Here is a 25,930-nt window from a genome sequence, read left to right as displayed (position 1 = left end):
TGTAGTGAGAAGTCCAGATTTCCACACTGGGCCTTGCTCTTAGCTCCTTTGAAAACACCAGTGGCCTAACCTTTGGAAACTATCAGTTTTCATCTAAAAGTGTACTTTGAACTTGTATTTTGCATCAGTAACCTACAAGGTTAGCATCAGACCATGCAGGATGATAGTTTGAATGTTTTTCAGTCAAGCTGGCTATCTTTCACAACTGGACATTACTGCCTATGAAAATGACATTAACACACATTGACATTGATGGCTGGCATCAAATCATCAGCCTCATTAAATCTCTTCCATACAGAAGCTAAGGAGGTCTCAAAAGCATAAATGCAAGCTAATTTTGAGTAAGAGGGAAAAATCAGATAAAAGTGCATAATTATATGAAGGAAAATATTTCAACATGGTTGGTTATTTCCAATGACTTTGCCAATTCCTCTTTTTATCATGCTCTTCCTCTCCTATTTTAGGAGTAATCTAGAAATCTCAGTGAGAACTTTCAGAAATTTGTAGAAATCTCACTTCTCAACTTGATTCTTGAGGGAGATGGGTTTTCATTCAGTATTATTATTTCTTTCTTTCTATCAAAAGTTGCTGGCATTTAAAGTTCATCTGTAAATTGGTGTCCAGTAATGCATGAAGGGGGAAATATGCCCTAAAGAAGTACAAATGAAGTGTGCAAAAACCAATTTAAACCTCTGAAATGAATATTTCAGAAACTATATGTTTTGATATGAAAATGAGATTTAAATGACACAAAATATGATAAATTTATTTGTTTGCTCTGTGATATCTCTTCCAAATTTTTCAAAGCTCTGTGGCCAAATCATCTTATTCCAGTTACATCAGAAGAGCACAACTGTGAGGCCTGTGCTTGCAAAATACATTCCATTAAAATAGCAAATAAAAGTGCCTGACTGAAATTCTCAGACTGAAGGGGAAAACAAGAAAAAGGAAGTTGTAAGGAGGGAATGATATCTGCAGCAACACTTAGCAAGGATGAACAAATTGCAGTGGGAAAATAAACGACCATTTCCTTTTCTAAAGAGAACCTAAATCAGAATAATTTGCTTTGATGTTGATGGGAAATCACTGTATACTTTGAAACACTGGGACCTAATAGGCTGCCATTCGACTGGAACCACAATGTCTGAATGTGAGGAGAGAGGTGTGTGGGCAGAGGAGTTCATATGGACAAAGCACAGACAGGGTTGCCCCCAGTGATGTAAAAAGGGAACAGGACAGCTGTGCTTCAAACCAGTTACCCACTGGATTTCATGGCTATTGTTAATAACACTTTGTAAAGAATATTTATTTAGTGTTAATTAAAAAATTCAGCTCTAAGGGGGAAAAAAAAGCAGATGTAAAATTAATGTCTCTATAGAGATTGAAGTGGTCCATTTGGAATTTCAAAGGCAGGAAATTCATGAAAACGATCATACAGTGGAACTGTCAAGCACTCAGTGATATCAGTTACTTAGGGAAAGGGCTCAGTATCTCAGAGGCAGAATCTGTCCCTGATTACTAAGTATATCTAATGGTAACTTATTCAACAATTCATGTCCATGAACACAACAGGACTACCCAGTATGTGAGCTGCTATTATTGAAAATGTTCCCTTTAATACCACAGCATATTGGGAAGTGCTATAGCTAAGCACACACTCTAGAGTGGCGTGCACACTATATACTCTAAAGAAAAACTATTGCCAAGGTTAATATCTGTGCAGGGCTTTTAATTTATGAAAGTAGTGCAAACAGGCAATAATGAATGGACTACAACACCAATTAGTTGTTCTTATTAATAAACTATCAATTTTATCCATTCTGACAGCCATGAATTGCTGCTGTTTGATCAGTGAGTTCTACAGCTCCTCAGATGACAAAAGCAAGGCAAGACTGAATTTTGTCACAAAGCCAAATTGCAGGGTAAAACCTTATGTAAGTTTTTCTTTCTCCTCTATAATTAGCTAAAATAACTCTATTGCTGTTGTCATTCTTCTCTGACCAGCTCACCTTATTGCAGTATATGTCTCTTTCTAGCTTGCCTGTGCATAGGGATATCATTCTGCCCATATTACACATAGGGATGGGCCAAGAAAAAATAATTTTCCCCATATGTTCCTTGTGATGTATCTCGAACTACAGCATAATCCACAATATATAAAAAGCCCTGTTGGATGCCACATGCTAATGGCAACTCTTCTCAATACTTTGGAAGAGTCTCGGTGTCCCCCCACTACTTCCCTTCCTGAAGGAAGGAGGAGCATCTGTCAGAACTAAGCCCATATTTTTGTGATTTAGTGCAAGCAGAATATGATTCCTAAATTTCTTTGAGCAAATTACATTACCTGTACCCATCTACCAGCACCATGGGAACAACATACCCTAGGTTTACCAGCATCACCTCTACTACTTTAACCTAAGTTTAATGACAAATGCAGAGACATTTTTAGCAGGACTCTCCACTTTGCAAGATTTAAAGAAGGGGTTTTAGAAACAAGCACAGAAAGAAAAGATAAATTACTAAATCATAACTCAAATAAAATCCTCAGCCATACTTATGCTCCTGCATAGCTCTTTCAGCTCCACTCTGCCAGAACCTCTGTCTTGCCTCTCCTTGCTGTGGGTCCTGGGACTCTGAACTCAGATACTTTCCTACCTCCCCAGCTGCTTCCTTTCTTCTGGACTCAAGTTTTCCCTCTAATTCAAGTGCCCCATGACAATCTATGTTGCTCAGGTTTTCAGACTATTCAGCAGGATTTCTTCAGCCCCACTTTGCTTGTAGCCATCCAGGAACACATGATCCAAAAATGAACACTGATGGGACTGCTAAAATTGCATGTTTAAGACTACTGTCCTTAGTCAGGCCTGATGTCTGCCCCCCACTCAGCGCAGATCATTCCTTTGGTCCACTAGAGATTACTAAAACATTCATATTAAATGTCATACAATGCATACATTTTGTCCAGATCGTGATCTGGGTCCCTTGACAGCTTTCTGTGGAGACCACACAGTGCTTTCAAATAGCTGAGAAACACTCTAAGATGTTAGGAAGAGAAATCCATCTCTGCAGGACCACACTGAAGATCCTTTTAATTCAGAAGATGATGTGAGAGTAGTGAATGTTTTGGAACAGAGTAAGAGACAAGGGAAAGCAGACAGAGATCTTTCCCTTGTATATTCTATTAAGTTCCTGGCCCTGCACAATCTAAAACTTTCTGAGTCAATAGTCACATCTGCATCTTAATGTTTAATAGGCCTGGGTGGAGAGTTCTTCCATGAACTTGTCTTATCGCTGTGCCTGGAAATGCTAGAAAGGCAAGCTCTTCTCCAGTCATTTGCTTTTACTGGGGTTCCCATGACACAAGAGGCCGTGAAATGCATAAGATGTTTCAGCACTTCAGAAGATAAGTACCTGGAAAACAGACAGCTGACTCAGCTCCGGTCTGGATGAGAGCTCAGTGCTGCTGTTAGATGGAAGGAAGCCTCTCAAGGGTAAACTACAAACCTGGAATTAAATTTTAACTGAATATATCTTCCAGGCTCTGATTACAAACCACTGCACATTCAAGGCAGCTTTTTCAGCTGCCAGATGCCCAAGCAACAACACCCCAAAAATCTACATAACAAGCAGATGCATCATTTCAGAGCATGAGCAGTAGTAGTCAACCTCACCCAGGCTCTCATCACACCAGAGCAGAGCTCAGCAGAGGGACCAGCCACTTTCAGCTAACCTGTAAGGTTAAGGGTGTTGGGTTAAACAGTTTATGGCGGCATAATGTACGGGATTAACTACCAGAGGTGTTTCAAGCAGTGGGCAGCAGGAGCCTGTAGCTCAAGATCCAGCTGATCCAGCTAGTGGAGACAGTGCTGACTGTTCCAAACCTGGCACTCTGCAGAGCCCAAGGAAGAGCCCTGCAGATGGCAGTGGTTCCCTCCACCCATAACAAGGAGACAGAGCCCTTCCATCCCCACAGCAAGACTCAGGTTTGCAAACAAACACACAGCACTGACAATATATGAGACAGCCTGAAGGGGAGAGAGCTTACAAATGTCCCCAAAGAAGTAAAGTCTATGTGAGGCTCCATTCCAAGACAAAGGATGCATATTTCCCAAAAACATTTATGGCCATACAACAAGCCTGTAGGTGGACTTAGCAGGTCATGAAAAAGTACTGAAAATATATTTTATTTCTGATGAATTTTTTTTCCTAAAGCAAACAGTTTTTGGGAGCCATGGTGACATCTAGACATCCACAGATTTCTCAAGTCACCATGTGGGTGCAAAGTCTGAGTCCCTGAAGAGCTTGGTCTCAGGTTCTAACTAGACAGAAATGCAGGAAGAGCCAGAGGCACAAAGGGCTTGCCTGGAGTCAAAAAGGCCCAATATCACAGAAAAGAAAAAAACCCTGCTTCTCCTGAATTCCAGCCTAGTTCCCAGTGTATGCAGCCCCAGGGTCTGCACAAAATTCAAGCCATATGAAGGACAAAGAATTATAAAACCTGAGACTAATGAAGATAAACCACGGACAATACTGTAAAGTGGATGTATGTGGTATAAACTCAACAGAACCAAGAAAATCACAGAGAATCCTTTCTATTAGCACAAATAGATGAAATTTATGTATATTTGTACAAGTCTTCTCCAAGAGCAATGGCATTAGCCCATGCTGTAATGCAAACCAAATGCAAAGGGAAATTGTGTGACAAAGGCTTATTGAAAACAATAGATAAACATACACACATTTACACATACACACACATATATATGTATATATGATATTATATGAATTACATATATTAAATGAATACTCTAGAGACATCTCATGGAAATCACTCTTGAACTCTTCTTTCCAGGATAAGTTTTGAAGTTAAGACTTCTGAAAAACTGTGCTGTGAAAAAAACCCAAAGAACTCACCTATAATATTTGACATTATGGGTATTTGTAATTTTATTTTCAGTCCTTTGACATTCCTGCTAGCTAGGTACATTCTCATCCTCTCATTTTTTTAACATCAAAATACCTTAAAATATCCTTTAGCTGGATATCAGCAATTGGGTTGAGTGTTCATCACACCTTTCTGGTTAGTTTCCAATATTTGCATCAGGAACCACTTGGTTGTACAGAAAATAAAATCCTATTATACAGTCTCCTATATATAGGAGACTGTACAATATACTCAGCTGCTCAGCCATAGCAAAGCAGCCTTTGTAGCACAATTCAAGGTTTGCCATTGCTGCTGTAACGGCAAAATAAACCATTCAGGATTATATTTGGAACACCAAATTTCTGTCCTAAAGAATAAAATTGCTGATGAAGATGGTCACAAAAGGGCTGACCCAGCATTCCTCCAAGCCCTTCTTTGCAGGGTGGCTACATGAGAATGGATCCCAAGTATAACTAGTATTTCTATTAATATATAATTATTTTCCAGTGATGGAAATGTTAAGCCTAATCCAAAAAAAGCACAGATCTGGTTTGGAACAAATTCCTTTACTGCATCATGTCCAACATATGAATTACTGCAGTGCCTTCATGGATATTTTTAATTGTCTTGTTATATAAAACATAAACACTCAGGAAAAATGGGAGGAAGATCCTCATTTTATAGAAAGCCTGCTGATTCCCTAACGACTGGAAATGCATTTCAAGAGTTATTTGTCTTAATGCAAATCTAAGCCATGGCTATTTTTGATGCAGTGACTGAACTCATAACTTATAAAATGAAATAAAAACATTTGTCAGGAGTTGCAAACCAATTGTTGAAAGGCGTGCATTTATCATGGGATGTTAAATATAAATTTACACAAGTCCAGAAGGCTTTCCTGTGATGAGCTCTTTACAGAAATATTTAATGTTCAATTCAATTCATTCATGGCAATTAGCAAAGGCGATCATAGTAAAGTGTATTTAGCAGCCAATATTTGTCATCTGGAGACTTGAACAAATCTCAAAAACCCAGTTATGAATATGGGAGTGATTTAAGGTTTATTAATAACACAACAAACAAACCTGATTCCTGTCTCTTCAAGGAATCATTGTAATTTGCAGATTGCAGTGCAAAATGAGATGGAGCACAATGATTAACCTTGTGAGCTACAGAATAACTACTCTACATATAACAGATGTCTGCTGTGACAAGGGGCACATTACCTTCATGTTTATATTAAGAAAGAAGAGGGATTCAACTGTTTCATATGGGAGAGTTGTGGGAAAGATCTCAGAAAGCTCCCTATGAGAAGGTGGGGAATTATAAATATTTGCAAGTGTTTATTCAGGTGCCACTACAGTACACTGGTGAAACATGGACTGAATGCAAAGGGGAGTGAGGGGGAAAACATCTGATCTAAATGTTAATGGATTCATTTCACTGGTACAGATATTGACTCAGTTCATCCCATTTGGTCAACACCAGCCCTGAGCCAAAACTTGCATGTTCATTAACATCAGCTGCACAAGCAACAGGACATTTTTCAAAGTAAAATCTTGCTAGAGAAATAATACCACTGAAAGTAATTACTCCTGAATAATTAGAAACACAGGAAGCAGCTTACCTTCATAAAGGTGGGTGGATCTCAAGATATTTGGAGACAATGCCTCAATACCCTTTTGTTTTCCTTGCACTGGGCTTTAGTATTGAAAGCAGCTGATGCCTTTGCTCTTCCATGACCATCACCCCCACCAGTTTGCACCACAAAGCCAGGTTCTTCAAGAAATGTGTAAAGTCCATCTTTACATGAGCTGGTACAAGGATTTAGTGATTTTATTTGGAGTCCTCTTCAGCTTCTGATGGGAGAATGTAATTATTTCTGCCCCATATGAAAAACAAAAAACAAAACAGCAAAGCAGACAATAGACATAAAGGGTTGGATTCAGCTAAAACCACTGACATATTGTCATATGTATGTGACCCCATCTCAGCTTGGGGCTTCAGGTCCCACCGCATTCAAACTGCCTCATCTGAAAATGGAGCTGTAAGTGATCTCCTGGGCAGCTGTCTGATTTCTGCTGAGCTCACTTTGCCCACATGGTGACACCTACACATAGACATCTAAATGCAGGTGTCCTAATTTGGAAACTGAATATACCTGAACTTTGTCTTTATGAAAGAGAGACTATGAAAACCAGGACACAGTGAGCCTGTTTGTTGAGATGGGCCTTCCCTCCTCACCTGTAACTCTGAGCATCCAGAGAGGCTGAAGTTTTGGAGGTCTTGACAGCAATTACGCTGTAAGGCACCCATAATCATTCTCCTCTCTAAAAACTGATCCCATCATATAAAAAATTGAAGAGTCACAACTGGCTGTTTCTCTCTCCTGTTTAATAACCTTGAGCAGTCCAAATAACACACATTTCATTCCAAAATCTTGCTGTTTAAGTTTGTCCCCTAATGGGAAATAGCTCCAGCGTTCACCAAATTCCCTTCCTCCCAAACATTGCCTGCAGGGAGTGGGTCTGGGAAGAGAATTGTTTCAGAGCACACCCAGCTCCATTTGCCCCCATGGACAGTGGCAGGAAATGATCCCAATTAATGCAGCTTTAGGAATGCTGCCATCTGTACTGACAAAGGAAAATCATGAGGCCATTGTCAGCTGCTGCTTCCTTTGCCCAGTGCTCTAGGTGGCTGATAAGAATTACTATGCTAAATGATGATAAACTGGGGGGAAGAAGTTAGGCTCCAATCCAATACACCCCAAGGCTTCCCCAAATGTGGCAAGGATATAAGCTCAGTAGCTGGGTATGCACAGCGTTTATTAGCTCTGCTTTTCTTATCATCAATTTCTGATTTAATTTTAAAGATCTCCCAGAGGAACTCAAATGAAAAAGAATCAATTTGTGTTCCAAAGCCAGACAAAACTGGAATAGATAATGTCCAACCAAGGGAAAAATTAAATCCAACCTGCATCTTAGTTGAGCAGAGCAACTTCATTGACTGGCTAGGCAAGCATGCTGTATGTTTGGGGCACAAAAGGTGTGAAATTCCGACTTCAAGAGAAACAGAATCAGGTCCTCCAGAAAACAATCTATAAAATATATATTCACTAAAACCTACAGGCATAAGCCTAACTCTATTTATTTCACAGAGGTTATTGGTATAAAACTGCAGTATCATCAGGCAGTAAAGCAGCATTTGGCTCAGTCTCCAATGAAAAAACTGAGAAATACTGTACATGTAAGATTTGTGGCACCTCCTGCCTGCCAGTTCTCTCCATGCCTCCAAAATACCAATTTCAATTGAGACCTGGCAATCTTGTGTATATGTAAACAGACCCAAATTGCATGCAGTGCAAAATGTGCCAGGATCAGAAAGCAAAGTATTACTAAAAATGGCTTTTTCCTACAAACCAGAAACTGGAAGTGCAACTATAAACTCTGAATCAACTCTCATCTCTAATACAAAACCATTGGCCCTGCAGGGTCTCAGTGGCACCAATTAAAATTGTCTTTGTTGAAGATGATAATCACAGGAGGCAGGAAAAGGGACACACAACATTTCTGTTTTACCTTGGAACTTCCCATATGCATCAGAAGTCAGAGCATGAAGCAAAGTGAGAAAACATAATCATGTACAGTAGATGCAAAATAAGATCCAAATTCCTTTGGAGAGGAAAGAAGCACCTCAGGCTGACCCACATGAGCAAACAGCCAACAGGAAAGGGAGCCATGGCACTGCAGAACATGCTGGAGCCCTGACAGATGATCAGCCTGGGGATTGTAAAGGATTTCAAGACTGCCCAGGGTTTCTCTTCATTTCATATGAAATGTTTAACAGAATGACTTGCAGCAAAAACAAGATGGTATTTGCTAAAAGAACCACTCAGTGTAATTAAAATATTAGGAGGGTCAGAGGAATGCAGTAACCATCCTTATTCCCTCATCTACCTCCTCTGCCTGAGAGTGTGGAGAGGTGAGAGGAAGGAGGACAAGATTTCCAGTTTGCACAGCAGGATATAAACAATCTTGTGGGCTCCTGCTGTAGTACTCTACTTGTGTATTATCATCTTTGCTGAGGCTGCAAACACAAAGGTCTACACCTACTTTTCGAAATTCAAACCAAACACAACAAATGAGCAAAAGAAAAACTAAAAATAAACTTGGGATCAATAACTTGCAAATAAGAAACATCATGCAGAACAAACCCAAATCCTTCTACAGGAATATCATCCTGACAAACTTAAGCTCTAACTCTAATTTTTTATAGGAAGAACATAGTGGCAGTCTGGAAAATGGCAAAAGAAGGAAGAAAAGAAAATCTAAATGCCGTTTTGCAGCTGCAGGTGTTTGTACCCAGCATTTATACCTAACATAAAGAGTATAAAGAGGTTTCAGATCAGAAAAATAGCCTCTTCTGCCCAGGGGGAAGAACCTACAGAGGCAGAAACCAGCTGCAAGGACAATTCTGACTGAGGACATTCTCATGTAATTGGGAAAAGGCCTCTAATCATCTACAGAGCTAAGCTGTGGAGCAGCCTTTCAAAAAGAGTAGTGGGATTAGAACTTAAGCCTATAAAGATTAATTTCTCAGGTGTTGGTACCATATGGCTGTCTAAGTTAGCAGTGGGCTGGACAAGGTGATTGAGGCACTTTCCTATCTGTATCTGTATGTCTCCACATAATGAACACAATGAAAGTAGATCCAATATAAAGTAAGATAGCTCCTAAAAAACAACAACAAGAAAATGATGAAGAGTTGAAAGTTCAAAATTTTGATCAAAAATAGTTATGTGGTTAGCGAGGTTTAATTTTCACCTATGACCCTCGTTTCCAGAATGCCAAAATTCATTAAGTCCCAAAGGCAAAATCTGTCTTCAAAAGTGCTTACCAAGGAACAAGCACAGCCCCGTGAGCTGCTGTACATTCTGGGTACCCAGCACGGCACCCTTGAGCCAGAAGCCGGAGTTTGAATTTTGGTGTTCAGCTTGGTCCCTCAACCACTGTCCCTGTGTGAGAAAGGCACTCCAACTCTCCTGCCTTTACCAGCACAGCCGCATGTCTGTCCTTCCCACAGGCACATTCCTCCCTCTGACAAATGGGAGGGAGAGGAGGGGCAATGGCAATATTTGGATTAAACTGATTAATCTGGAAGTGATCCAGTTCTAATCAACACTTAAAAGAAAACCCCAATTTCTTCCCCACTGCCAAAATTAGGCCTTAGTCTCCCTGATCATCCAGCACTATTGAATTCAGATGCATTTTATGTAGCTAATTCACATACAGTCAGACAAAATGGGAAAAACAACTGCTGTCTTCCAACATATTAAAAGGATCCAAAACAGCTCAATCCAAATCATCACATTTGAAAATATGTTCACCACACTTGCAAAAACTTAGGACCACCTTTTATTTAATTATTTCCAGGAAATAATGGAAGATTTCTATTAAAAGTTAAATCCCAGGATCACCTTTAGCAGAGTGCACAATGTAGGAGATCCTGGTTTAATGCAGGTTTCAGGAGTCAGATTTTGCACCATGCTTCAAGATGTAGTTTGAAACAAATGTCTGGTTATTAGTTGAACCCATTATTGTTAAAGTGAGCAATTCTGTAGCAACAGAATATGTGAACAGCTGAAAGAAATACAGAATCATGAGTCCTAAGCAAATAAAAACCTTTCATAAAGGAAACATTCCAAAATATATTTCTAAACAATGGTTGACTGCAACCAAGTAATTCACACCCCGTTGTGAAACAAACAGTAATAATTTCTAGCAGACACTGGGGCTCAGAAACAAACAACGATCCCCTTTATTTCCCCCTCCTCTTCCAACTGGGTTTACCAATAAAGTGTGATTAAAAGTAGAATATATTAAATAGAAGAACTGAAATCACTTCCCACTCTCTCCTTAGAGTAGTTTAGTAAATGCATTTTTTCCTTTAAGTGCTATTTCCAGCAGAACAGTCTTTAAAAAAAATAAATCTACAAGCTTCAAAGTCAGGTCAACACTTTAAAAAATCACTTTCTATCAAAAATATTTTTGGCATGAGGTTTGGCTATTGTTTTCAGCACTCCTTCCAAAGGCAAGTATGCTGTAACAGAGTGGCTACAAGCTCAGGCCCCACACAGGTGACAGTAGCTGTATACACTGATTTTGCAGTTCCTTGATCTTGCATGAATGGGGGCAATGCTCACCTATGCTCTGTGCTGAAATCACACACCATTTTGGTTTAAAATTACTTTGCACTTCAATAAAATTCATATTTTGTATTGAAACTATAGAGCTGATTTCCACCTTAGTCAACAATGAATGTTTTGAGTTATTTGAAGCACTCCAGTAATAAAATTCACAATGTTTAAAAGTGCAGGGTTTTTGCTAAAGCTGTGTGAGTGACAGTTTCTGGCCCTCTTAGGCAGGTGGATATGAGGATCAGCAATTAAGTGTCAAGCACAGAAGGGCTGCCAAGGCCCCACAGGCTCTCCTGGCCCTCCAGGTTTGGGCAGGTGGAGCAGCCTTCTCCCTAGGACCTCCCCATTGTAGGACAGATGTCCTTGTGTCTGTTTTCTCTCTGACCCAGCCAATGGCAAAGGGAGGCAGCTAGCTCATGGGCAAACCTCAAGCATGTCAGAAGTTTCTGAGGTCTGTTTAATCCCTAAAAAGTTGGGTCAATTTGAGAAATCTGTATCTCCATCTGGAATAAAGACCAGTCTGCTATGGGGCCCAAAGCTTTAACAAAAGCAGAATCTCCAGAGATTTTTAGTGGTCTTAGTGTCAGAGAAGAATTAAAGTGCAAATGTTGAGGGGGACTGTGGGGTTTCTTTAAAATCATTAACATTTTGTAGCTGATCTTTTACTTTGATGCAGACCCTGAGGCTGTTTTCTTTTTACCAAACCTGTTCACTGGCAGCAGAGGTATGAACTTCGGCATTTCAGAGGTTGGGATACCATGCAAAGATTGAAAGTATTTTTTGTGCTATGTACACTGCTAAAATCAGTGTACACATCCTAATGGAAGAAAAACCACCCGGAAGAAGTTAGCTAATGCTGAATTTTTCTTTTTAAAGAACAAAAGAGTTTGCTGAAGCCTGATGAGACAGACCCAATTTTACAGAAATCTCAAGAATCTGCTACTGCTCAGTAATAAAATCATAACAGAAATCCAATAATAAAAGAACTTCAACAACAAAGTTATGTGTAAATGATTCTGCTTTGCCAGCTGTTCTAAAATGCCATTCTAAAACTTTTTCTTCTAAAACTTTCTCTGAAAGTTTTTTCCCAAGTTAAAATTACAGACATGAAAGATTTTAAAGGTAGAAATTTGAAAATTTTTATTGATGGAAATGAAATAATCTCTGTCCGGAAAGATTATTTAAAGTTTCTTATGACCATGTTTGTGGTCTTTTTCCCTTGCTCTTGCCTTCTATAAATAAAAATAATTCAATTGTAATGTAGACCATCCTTATGGATGGTCTGTATGGAGCAAAGACACACTTTCTTTTTATCTATCTATCTATCTATCTATCTATCTATCTATCTATCTATCTATCTATCTATCTATCTATCATCCGTCCATCTGTCATCCATCCATCCATCCATCCATCCATCCATCCATCCTTTCCATGGTACTTCGAGAAAAGCCTCAATTGGACACTGTAGCATACAAAGCAAGGATGCTTTTTCACAGAAAGTGAGAGATGACCAATATGCTGCTGCTCTTGCATCATTCTAAGCTTTACTTAAATTCTGAGTTTGAGGTTGTTTAGAAAATTGGTGACTCTGACAGAATCAGCCCCAGGAGTTTGTTACCAGTTTCTCTTAGGAAGGTGGCAATACAACTGCCAGGATGCTAAAAAATATGTCACTTTTTTATTTTGTCTTGTTTGGGAAAAGGAAACATTTTCCTGCTAGTGGTTTTGATTAGCATAACCTGACTTCTCTGCTGTGAGGTACAATAATGCCCCTCAAGACAGAGGGAATAGTGAGTCAAAGCCTGTATTACTATTTTCCCTGTAGATTTAATTTTTAGGCTTTGTAGTATTAGGGAACAGATTTTTGGCTCCTCTACATGTTCCCTGAAAGTCACTACCATGGGCCTTCCCTCTCTTCACCTCTTTGAGCAGACAAACTGGAAACAATGAAAAGATTTTAGAGAAAAGCCATTCTGTCTCTTACCTCCGTGCATAATCCCCAGATGCTTCAGTGCAAGTTCAGCTTCCCTGCAGGAAGGAAGAAGCAGCAGCTTACATCTGTGAAGGCTCCAAATTGGACCTTGGTCTCCAAGCTCTGAATGCCTCAGATATCAAAGGAAGATAACTGAATGAATCCCAAAAACAATCTAATTAGGAAAATTATTCTGGACCTGAACAGGTGTGCCAGAGCAATTAGCCATCTGTACTCTGAGTGGACCCTACTTAAGGAAGTAGAAATAAAGGTTTTAGAAATTCCAAGACAGTTGGGGACAAAGGGCATTGCACACAAAATTTGCACACCATATGAAAAAAAACTCTCCAAGCCTTATTTAGGCCTTTTTCCTGTCACCCTTCTCCTTCTAAACCTCCAGCATGGAGATTAGGCTCACATAGACCACTTACATCCTCATTTCATGCCATCCAAAAGTTCAGCTGTATTGAGTGTTCAAGAGTATGATTTGGGGAGGAAGGATTTACCACCATGAATATTTGCAAATGGTCTACAGGAAAAATTAAAATGCAACGGACTCACATATAATGAATAAAATACTGAAGCTCCCTCACATATAGATGCCAAAGGTAAGTTTGGCTTCTTCAGCTCTGTGTGTGTATATAGAAATATAAACCCACACAGGGTTACAATGCAGAAGCTATGCTATGTTTGCTTAACAAATGAAATATAGATACTTAAATGAAAATTAAACAGTCAAAACTTTGTTATTGTAGTAGAGCCAAACAAGCGTAAAAATGCATAGAATAAATAATCTATATAATCCTCTGGTTAAAATAATTCAACTCATATCAACTCCAAGGATTTGCTTATGCCTGTCTGCCTGACTAGGTCTCTGTCTTTAATTTAAACTGCAAATAGGACATGCAGTTATCTTCTGAAGGACTTTGCAATTGCTTTTCTCTAAATTGTTTGTAGGATTCAGCTGGTTCTTAATCTGGATGGGACGAGATATGTCATACAGAGAGCCTTGTCTGCAATTTCATTTCAGGTTTTTGTAATCAATTTCTTAATAGGATTATATTCAGGGTTCATTACTTAGCACTGAGCCTTAAGTTTTCCTTGGCCCTATACTTTACAGCAACACTCCTACTGTAACATTGGATAAAGTTGTTTACTCCTTATGTATCTGTAATTATCAGCACTGAGTGTAAATGACATAATGCTGAGAATGTATTTAAAATAACAAAAGATGGAAGAAAAGCTAGATATCATTTCCAAGCCAAGTGTACAGCATGAAGAAGAGATATTAGAAAATATCTATCTGCTTAGAAAATATTTAATTTTAAACCCTCAGAAGCCTAAATTGTAAGCAAACAAACAAAGGGCGAAAATGGGAATAAGTGGGATCACACTTCTCTGAAATTATTTCATTTCTGATTTCCATAAGAACCAGAGATGCCTCTTTGAAAATCCTGATGGACACTGATTGTACCTGCTCCCTCAGCCTGTGTCAATCTCCCAAGGGCTGCTACAAAAAGTCCTCAGGCAGAAACCAAGCCACACTGCTTATTTTTGTTTCCTCTTTTTACAGTTTCTGTCCAAATACTTTGACCCCAAAATTTTAGGGTTTAGAAGACAATAATACTGGGTGTCAGTCAGTCGCTTTAGCAGTTTCACCAGGTGAAAGGATATTAACTACAAAGGCTGTGAGCACCATGTAAGCCAGCACAGGGCTTTGCCTCAGAACAGCAGCATAGAATCACAGAATAGTATTGTTTGGAAGGGGCCTTTAAAGGTCATCTAGTCCAGACCCCCTGCCTTAAGCAGGGACACCTTCCACGACAGCAGATTGCTCAAAGCTTCATTCAGCCTGGCCTTGAACACTCATAGGAATGGGGCATCAGCTTCTCTGGGCAGCCTGTTCCAGTGCCTCACCTTCATTGTAAGCAAATTCTTCACTGTATCTAGTCTAAATCTACTCTCTTCCACTTTAAACCATTCTGTCCTTGTCTGACCTCTACATGCTCTTGTCAAAAGTTCACATCCAGCTTCTTGTAGGTCCTCTTCAGGTACTGGAAGGTGCTATAGGGTCATCCCAGACACTCCTCCAGGCAGAACAGTCCCAGCTCTCAGCCTGTCCTCACAGGAGAGGTACTCCAGCTCTCTTACCATCTTCATGGCCCACATCCTTCTTATGTTGGGGGTCCCAGGGCTGGACACAGGACTCCAGGTGGGTTTTCACCAGAGTGTCCTGTTCCTTCATCTTGTTAAAGAACTACAAGGTTTGTAGAGAGGGATGGGGATGCGCATTTTTATTTTATACATGGATGTACATGATTGTGGTCCAGAGTCATCTCAACAGAAGGTGCCTATGGAGCACCATGGGGTGCAATGGCTTCTGCACAGGTGCCTGGGAGGGCCACTGGGCAGTGGAGGAAGAGCCTCCCAGAGCAGGCTACAAACCAGCTCCCATTTTTATAGAAACCTGCAGAAAATGTCAGGTCAGTGCTGCTCCACTGGCTGCCAGATCTCCTGTGCTACCTCTGCTGGAGAGAACTCATTCACAGCCTGCTCCAAACCCACCCAGCCTCTCCCAGCCTGCTGCTCCCCACTCCCCCGCCCAACCCCACTCTGACCTGAACCCAGGAAAAGGAAAGGACCCTTATAAGGATGTTTACAGGGGAGGAAAAAAACACCAAAAAAACCCTAAACATACAACTGAAGAGTTCCTCCATCACTAAGAAGTCCAGTCAAGAAGTATGAATGGTCTGGCAACACTGACAAAAAAATTTTTTATTAGAGCCATAACAAACAGGGATTTGCACCAGTATGAGCTGCTTGAAATCAATTATTGGAGCACAGATTGAGTCATAGGGAAAAAACCCTGACACAGCATCTCAAAAACTCAAAATTTAATATTTTTTAATATTGTTGCTATTATTATTATGCAAAATAACAAAATTCCTTTTTTTGTTACCTTTAAAACCCATACTTAATGTGATTTTTGTCAGTTTAAAATCTGCATAAATCTCATTCTTGCACAAAACAAGAAAACAGACAGTACCTCATGAAATGGGTTCAGGGGTATATGACGGAGCTACTCTTCCATTGCGGACGCCTTCCACTTCATCCAAACACACAGCTAGGCAGCCACTTTGTGAATTTCTCCTTTTCTCTTCCTACCCCTATAACCCTCCATAGTTTCAGTCCTCATAAAAGGAAAATTTATGCAGTGCTCAAGCACACCTTCAGGGTGTCTTTTCTCTGAGAATCTCAGCTATGTCCAAAGACACAGTTTCTTATTCGCTTATGAAAACTCTCTGATAAGGGATGCAAGATAAAAGGGTAGTGGGTTACCAGAGGGCAATCAGCGTCCCAGCCCCACAATACTGACCAGTACATAGAAATAGTTCTGCATTTCCCCAGATTATCCCTTGTTGAAGATTGCATGCAAGATGTTTTCCATTACCATCTGTATGGCAGATTACCTTTGTCAAGTGAGCAGTTTGCCTGATCTCTCTCTTTGAGTGACCACATTCACACCTCCCCTGGGAGGGGACCTCTGCTGATAACAGACTATTGAATATCAGTGCATGACTGATAAGAACTATAACATCCCATTGTGAGATGCTCTGCCCAGAGGGAGGGGCCAAGCATTACTACCCCATATACTCTGAGATTCTGTAACTCCAGCATGGCTTCTCTCCACGGGATTCCCTAGAGGAACAGCAGCTGCCTCTTCCTCCTGGATCTCTAGAGGAAGACTACATCCTTCTCTACAGATTCCCCTTGCTCCAACAGAACCACACCTGATACTTCAGAGGACTGCAGCCACATTTTCAATCGGACTACCATCAACACCCTGGCCGACAGGGTGCCAGGTTGGGTTCTGACTCTGTCAGTGTTGTTCTAGTGGACTGCATTGTTTATTTTATTCTTTTTTTTTTTCTCTATTAAAGAACTGTTATTTCCTGCTCCCATATCTTTGCCTGAGAGCCCCTTAATTTAAAATTATAGCAATTCAGAGGGGTGGGGAGGGTTTACATTCTCCATTTCAGGGGAGGCTCCTGCCTTCCTTAGCAGACTCCTGTCTTTCCAAACCAAGACATCCCTGGACATCAGTCCTCCTCCACACCCTCTTCAGACAACACTTGTAAAGCATCAACTCCTGATAGGCAAAAGCAATGCATGGCTGTCAGGTGTGCCAGTCCCACGGGTCACAAACCTGTTGCCAACAGCTTGGGATGCAGCAAGGCTGGAGGCATCTGGGTTGCTTCCCAAGGAGAGCCAGACCTGGGACAGAGGGGGCTGAGCATCCCTGGCTGCAGGGAGGGATTTGGGCTGGAGAGGAGTCACACAGGCAGGAAAAGGATGGGGGTGGAGAAGGCAAGTTTTGTGCACATGCAGCAAAGGCAGCAGTAACCCAGTGAGTGCAGGAATTGCAGAGGTCAACTCTGGGGAGCTGTGCTAAGAACTTCCTGTAAAAAAAATCTGCCCATTCTCCCAAAGTACTGATGACAGGAGACAATGAAGTAAATTAATCAATCCTTCACTAAAAGCATGTATTCCTGAAGTTCAAAGTGTTTTCCCATTCATTGAACAAATCCTCATTGACTAGGATATTTCCAGTCACTTTTGTTTAGGAATCCAGTCAGTTACTAAAGAGAGAAAAGTTGGATTATTTCTGTGCTTATCTTCCAGAAGAGCAAACTCTTGCAGACTCTACTTAACGACCTAAGAGGGGAAAAATAAACAGAACATTAGAAAGGTTTGAAGTCCTTGTGGAAGAAAGGATCTAATCCTGATTGTGAGAGTATACTGACAGTATAATAGGATAAAATAATGCATCCCTTTAAAGTCATACTATACATTTTATATTGTACCTATATATTCACTGGAAAGCAGAACTGAACCATAAAAAAAAAAAGTTATGTGAAATGCAGTGTAAAATATAAATGAGCTGGTTAAAGGTCGTGTGTCTCATAAGCCAAAGCAGAACAGAGAGTGTTCAGTCTCAATAGCTGTACCTTCAGCATGAACTGAGGAAAAGGGGGGGATGTGTGCAGGAAGGTTTCATATGAGCACACCTGAAGCTTTGCTCCTGTGGCAAGAAGAGGGTTGGGTGGTGCATGTGCTACACTGCATGGAGGTAAGGAAAGAACAGAGGCTCAGGCTGACTACCAAGGCAAAGCTCCCAGTCTTAAAAGAGATATTTTGAGATTTTTAACATCCATTGCAGATCAGGTCTGAGGTGGTCCTTTAAATAGAACTTTCAGCCTTGACAATACAAATGTTGTTAAGTAGTGCTTCCAGAAATGTGCACACACCTGTCTCCAAGGGTTTAAAACTGGCACAGTGATATTTAAATCAGCTGAACATGCTACAGGATAAGATAACATCTCCTCAGGGTAAAGAACTGACACTGGTTATTCCCTCATTCCCACCCCAACCTTTACTTACCTAGCTATATACTATAGACTTCAATTGTATTTGTCATATTTGGGAACTTTCTCTTGCAAATACCAGTTGTTTCCTCCTCTTGATAGACTAGATTTTTTTTCTGCTAAAGTTTCATTGTATAAAACTTCTATTTCCAAGGACCACCAACAATTGTAACATGACTTCCTTTTACCAGCAGGTGCTCTCATCTGCGTTCACACTGCTGCTCACAGCCAGCTCTGAAGGCAGACAAGTTCACTGCAAGGACTGAACATGCTCAGTGTCCAGCATGTTTTTAGTAAATACAGATTTCTTAACCATCACTCTGCTGATTGCAAGGGCCAGATTTTAGTGTTACAACAGAAAAACAGGCTTAAGACACATCTGGAAGAAAATCTCAGTTTTCAGCACAAATTTACATGGCCAACTTTGCAAATAATATCCTAGTGTTTAGCGTGGTCTTGTTCCAAAAATCCTAGAGGGAGTTCAGTAATTTCCACTCCAAAGATGCAAAACATCTCATTGCCCTCTGAGATTTCTTACATATTATGTATAAACCTTCAGACACCACAATGAGTGCAGTACGTACAAAGTAAATGATGTGTATTTTGAATTGTTGTGTGCAGTAAGTAACCATGAGAACTAACAAGAGGAATACGAGCTCATACTCAACCTAGGGTCATGCTTTTCTGCTTTCTTGAGTTCTTTCAGATTATTTAGCAAGGAACCAATTCAGAACTGACTGAATGGTTATGCCTCTAGGACCAAAGTCTCAGCATGGTAAAAAATATCTGAGATAAGGAAAAGAAAGAGAAAAAATATATTTTTTCTTCCAAGAATTTATTTCTCATGCAAGCCATAACCAGCATCTCTTCCTCCAGAAGATACCTGGGCAACCCTGGCACAGCAGCCTGAAGGACCACACTATTGCTTTCATCCATCCATCCATCCATCCATCCATCCATCCATCCATCCATCCATCCATCCATCCATCCATCCATCCATCCATCCATCCATCTAAATGAGCACTTTGCTGCTAGGCACCCTCATGTGCCCTGGAATGGATATTTCCAGTTCCTGGTCTTTAGGCCAAAATAAAGAACATATCACTGAAAATGTTTATTTTTTTGGAAATAATCCCACATTTCATTCCAAATCAAGCAAACACTTGTCAGGACCTAAACCAAAAATTTCAGCCAGCACTGGTGCCCCCCCAAATACACACTCCTTCATTCAGATGGTCAGGACATTTACCTGAAGCATGTAAAATTTACTTTAAATCTCATTCTCTATGTAAGGCAATTTAATTTTTATCATCCACCTTCTACATGGCTTGTTTTTCAAGTGATAAGTGTTGTCTGGGCAGAGTTCTCTCTCTCTTGTTCACACCACAGAGCTTTGTGGAGAACACTGGGCTGCTGCCTGGGGGAGGAGCTGCATTATGCCTCACTCCCAGCATGTCTCAACTCTCAGCACTGCTGCCTATTTTCTCCTAATATCTGCACATTAATAATGGATGGCATAGCACCACCAGGTCGCCCTGAGGAAGATCTGCCTGCAAATAGCCTTTAGCCTTGCATTTCATAACCGGTCCTCAGAAAAACTGGGATGGGAGGAGGAGGGAAGGAGTTGAAATTCCTGCTCAGGAAGAGAAAGTTGTCAAAACTTGGTCTTCCACATTCCTGCTGGACTGGCTATTGAGCAAATTGCAGAGATGACTGACTCTCTTCTATTCATCTAGCATAAAACAACAGAATGCACACTACCCAGCAAGTTCAGACACATAGCTTTAGGGTGCCAAAGCTGCATTTTTCCTTCAAGGAAATAATCCCTCTCCCCAGTCCCGTTTCCAAGGGGATTAAAAAGAATCTGTCAGCCCATCCCTCCAGGCTTGCTTATACAAAAGCAGCACTCCATAAGAGCATTTATCTCTTGTGTTAGAATAGTTCCTCCATCTAGTAAATAAATATTTTTTGGTTCGAATAAAGAACCATTCATAGTTAATATCTTTAAAAAGAACTTTTTATATAGTTCCAGAAAATAAACCTGCAACTAATATCCTGTGTGTGTTACTGATCTTGCCAAGTCAATCTAGTACATTGCTTCAGAGAGTAAGAAAGACAATATAGACCCTCTGGGTGGGATTTCTTAAAATGGGCCCAGAGGAGAGAAGTTCTAGAGGCAGATGTACAGCAGGGAAACCACCCCTTCTCCTCTCTGGTCCCTCAATAGAAAAAATATTCATATTCCATCCCTGTCCCTCACAGCAGTGGTACATTATGTACCACAGATCCTGATACAGATAAAACACTTATCTTCCCTCACCATCCTTATCTCACTGTGGTGAGCACAGGATGGCCCCTGAAGACAACTCCCTGCTGAGAAGTGTTAAAGCTTCTGGGGAGCTCATGGCTGAGAAATACAGAGGCATGGAAAGCATGAAGTCAACAGGACAGAGCAGAGAAACAAAGATACACACAACAAAGAGAAAACAAGGATTTTTTCATAAACAATTTTGTGAGAAGAACAGATGAAACACTAAACAAAGGCTGCAGCAACTGCCCTTGGTACAATGGGAGGAGTTGTAGGGAGGGAGGCAATTTCCTATAAAACTAGTCCCAAGAGGAGGGGGCTTACACTGAATTAGTTGAACAAAGGACTTAACAACTTGCCCAGCAGCTTTCTCTACAACTCAGGACTAAAATGAGGGATATTCTGGAAGGACTGGACTTCATCAACAAAGCATTTGTTACCATTCCTATGTCTGGCTACATCAGTGAGGGGTGCTGGGAGTCCCTGTCATGACATATGTGCCACTGTCAGTCAGGGCAGCAAAAGGTCACTGGATTATCCTTTAGCTGAGACAGATTAAGCCAAAAAACACAGTACAGGAGGCCTTCAGTTGCTGCAGGATCTTAAGTGCTGATACCCAGTTTTCATGCAGGAGTCCCAGAGATTTTGTGGAAAGAAAACATTTGTGGGATGAAGGAGGGCAAGCAAAGATTCCTTTGATAGGGATAGAAAAAAATTAAAATGGTAGTTTGTCTGAGTAGGTTAAGCATAGGTATACAAAAATCTCCAAACTGCTGGAGCTGGCTGTTGAACTAGAAGGGGTATAGTTATCCCATCACAGTACTGTGTGAACACAGTAGATTGTAACAACCTGACTGAAAGCCAAAGCTCATCATCCTCTTCAAAATCCTAGAGCTTCCTGACATAGTGATGAGCTGCTTTGGAATACTCATCCTGATGTTTTACATTACAAAACAGGGTAACTCCCTGTTTGGCTGGGACAGAAGGTGTTGGGATCAGCAAGGCTGAAGCTGAACCTCCTGCTCTATCACATGTGCTCCCATGTGTGCTCTTGTCTTCCACGACAGTGGAGGCCTCAGGAACCACTGATGCCGAATCTGTTTTCCAGATAGAGCTTCCCAAAGGAGAGATTTAGGAAACTGTGTGGATGCTTCCATCATCCCAGTGGTCAGGATACTGTGGCCATCCCAGACCTTGAGAGAACAAGTTGCCAGCATGCAATTCAGCTATCCCTGGTGATGCCGAAGACACCACAGCACAATTAGGAATAGCAGCACAGCTGGGATGTTACCAAAGATGGGACCTTTGCTTATAAAAAGGTTTGTCTTGAGAGAAAAACAAGGCAAAACCCAAACATTTTGGGTAGCTAGGGCAGCAAAGTCAGTAAAAAAGTCTGAAAGGGGAGTCTGTCAATTTTTATTTCATGCTGCCTGAAAGTTTATGGTATAAGAAGTCCTTTCTAAACTACTGCATCACATCACAGGATGTTCATCTGAGCCCATCTCATTCTCTTTGCCAAGCATCTACCATGCAATACAGAGGTAAATGCTAAGAAACGTTTTCAGATTGCTCCTGTCTATGAGAACAGGTATTAGGATGTGACCCCCCTCGTGCTTGGGATGACAGAAGAGCTGAAAGGAGGGCTACAGTGTTGGTTTTCCCCAGGTGCTCTTCCAAAACATTGGGAAAGCACCCCAGCCACACCTGGGGCAGTGCAAGGATTTGATTATACCCCCTACAATATCCAGGAATGGACATCTAAAATAAAGGAAAGTCATTCTAAGGGGCTGTTAGAGATGACCTTTGATGTGAGCCATGAGGACATTTCTTGGGACACTGTGCTTATAATTCCATCATGTGCTTCAGACACCGCCTGAAGAGCACACAAAGGTCTTGCTGCTGTTTCTGTCACAACACACACACTTTCTTTATACTGGTTCTTCTGACAACTGAAATCTCAGTTCTCCAAATGATGCTTTCTGGCATTCAGTCAGGTGGAAGGGTCAGTGTTACATGAGTCTGTTCTGCCTTGCAGTGCCATCTTGTTAACATTAATCCCCAAACAGATTTTCTCTGGCAGCCCAACCATTCACTATTCACTCCAGAGTGGGCCTGGTGTTAAACATGTGACAACAACAAGTGGAAACACTGAAACAGAACTTAATGCCCTTTGAAAAGATCTGACAAACAAAGCTATTTAATGTCTGTTCTGCTGTATCCACCAGAGTATAATGTTCAGGAAACATGAAAGGTAGTCTAGCCCCCAGACTGGCAGACAGCTGGGCAATGAGACTCTTTCTTTGTTTAATCCCTTTTCTGGGAACATGGTCTAAAACTATCACACTATACAGAAAAGGTCCACAGGCTCTGACATGCAACAGATATTTGAGTTTTCTGCTGGTCTTGCTGTGTGACTTCTATCTTAGTTTACTGAATAAATCTAAAAAGCTGAAAGGAAAGGCCTGCATGGATGTATTTTAAGAAAAGTCTTTTTTTCCTGTCTCTCCCCTCACTGAACATCTAGTTCACAGGAGACAAGTTTGGCAGGGTTTTGGCTGCAGCCATGAGGAACTCAGCCCAGCAGCCTGTTTGCTGGTGGAAGAATTAAGGTATTCAGCACAGTTCTTGTTGATGCCAATATAATGGGTTTACATTAACACAATTGTGCAGTGAGCATAAACTTTCTGAGCAGAAAGGTCTGCTCTAGTTGCCCTGCTAGTGTGTTTGCATAGGCCTGCCAAATAGACAACATTCCCTGCTGGGTGATTTGGAACAAGTGTGAGAAGTCCTGAGTGTGAGATGCTAATCCTTACAGTATAATCTCATCCCTGCTCTACAAAGGCTTCTCCAGTCACTGGATCTGACAGAGTCACACAGGGCTGGCAGTGAGAGCTGAATGCATGGCCACCCTGAGATCCTGCCTGCAGCTGAGCTGAGGATGCAAAAATCCTGGGGCTCATGGCCTGTCCACCTACCCCCTGGCACAGAGTCTTGTCCTGCACAAAACTTCCAGGCAGGGAGGGATGTGTTATGGAGGGGATCAGAGACGTGGAGGGCTGTCTCCACAGCACTCAAGGAGACTGGTAAATCCACCAAGCTGCCTACAAAGATGTGAAGTGGACATGCACCAAGTGGCAAAAGCATCATGACTGTGGTTCATGTTTCCTTTTTCTCTCTCCCTCCCATCTAAGATACCCTTTAAGGTTTTTTCAGAGGTAAATGCAAACCTGAGGGTCAGGACAAGGCAGGTTTTGGCTTTTGGCATTGAGTCCAAACCTAGCCCTACAACGGACATGCAGAAGTGTTTGCTGCCCTTTTCTAATATGCAGAACTGCAGAGAAGTGCCCTCCTTGCTGTGACTAGACAAGTTCATAGAAACACTAGTTGTTTTTTTTTTTTATTAAAAAATTAAGAGGGAGGAAAGTACTTGTTATTAAGTGGTAAATACAAATCACAACCTGGAAATTCTGATCTTATCCTATTTCTTTTAGTTTTCAGGGACTCTGCACGTTGTGGCAAATGTCCAGAATTAGGCAGAAGGTATCCACATTTTACCATTATGATTGATATGAGCTTTGGTACAGCAGAACATGGCATAAACACCTTCATAGAATGGTTTTACTGTAAGTGGTGCCCAAATTTATTTCCTTGCCTTATACTATACTCAGTTCTGTCTCAATCCACTGGCTTATCAGAATTGACATGGGGTAGTTCTTACTTACTTGAAGGAAAAATGGTCATGGAAGATTTCTTAAAAAAATCTTTTCTGTGAAAAGGGATGGTGGAGCTTTCTGTCTTCCCAGTCTCCTATGGTTACTTTTATTCTTCCACTGCCATCTGCATCCCTGATGCTCCTTATCCATGGCCTTAAGCTAATCCCTTGATACCAGAGGAAACAACCACTACATGTTCTCCCTGCCCACTCCCTTAAAACACAGAGTAGAAAATTGCCTGGAGGTAGTATGAATATTAAACCAAAACTCCTCTGAACAGCTCTCCTCACAGGGGAGTGCAGGTTTCTGCTCCCTCTTTAGCACACAGGGCAGATCCTACACTCCCTGTGCATATGAAGATCACAGAGACAAAGGAACAGAACAAAGAAACACAAAACTAAACCAAGACCCCCACAGCAACCACAAAGAGGACACACACCCCAGGTACAGCTCTTGTAGCAGGGAGCTGAGCACTGCCCTGCCCATCCCAGGAGGGTGTGAGAGTGCCTCCATGTCTCAGGGCTTACCTGCAGTGACAATTGGATGTCTCCTTGTGGGTAGGGGCAGGAGTGATGAATTACCCCCACCAAAAGAGAGGTTTCTCTGGAATCTGTAATTTCTTTTCAGCCCCTCCCCTTGGCACTTCCCCATGATTCTGCAAGAGGAGTGAAACAGAAATTTCTGGTACCAGCTAGCAAGGGCTCCTTTTGCAGCAGTAACACTGCTGCCTTCCCAAGGCTCCTGGCTCACCTTGTCTGGCTCTTCATAGGGAAGACTCTGATTTGGTGTCTGAAGGTGTCCAAAGGGCTGCCTCAGAGCCTGAGGCTTTCTATTTACTCCCAGCCCAAAATGTGGTGCTGGCACAGGGCACATGAAGCTCTCCCAAGCTCCCTGTGCCTTAAAACACCATGGGCCATACCCATGCTCAAACCCTTGGGGCATTGGAGTCTCAGAGCAGCACAAGCCAAAACAGCTCAGGCAATTTAATCTTCAGTGCTGAGCAACTATCCAAGGGCCCTAGGGCACAGAAACTTCCACATAGATCCCTGGGCACATAGTACTGGGCAGCACCATCTTCAGGTGTGCTTCCCTGTCCTTGGGGGAAGGCATCAGCTTCTCAGCTAAGCTCTGCCATCATGGGTTGTGGGAGAGACACACACACAATTCTGAATTCTGCCCCCCAGAATTCAGCCCAGTGGGAGAGCCTTGAGGAAGGTGGGACCTGAGAGTTGTGTGTGGTCCATTGATGAGAGCTGTGCAGCTGCCGCACTGTCCTTGGTCCCTCTCATTAACCAGTGGGATGGTGAGGTATTTTCAGGGTCCCCCATCGTTGGGAGGAAAGATGAATCTAACTCCATGTTCTCAGAAGGCTAATTTATTATTATATTATA

The sequence above is a fragment of the Camarhynchus parvulus genome, chromosome 1 (genome assembly GCF_901933205.1).
Source record: "Camarhynchus parvulus chromosome 1, STF_HiC, whole genome shotgun sequence".
In the NCBI taxonomy this organism is placed as follows: Eukaryota; Metazoa; Chordata; class Aves; order Passeriformes; family Thraupidae; genus Camarhynchus; species Camarhynchus parvulus.
This window is presented reverse-complemented; position numbering follows the sequence as displayed.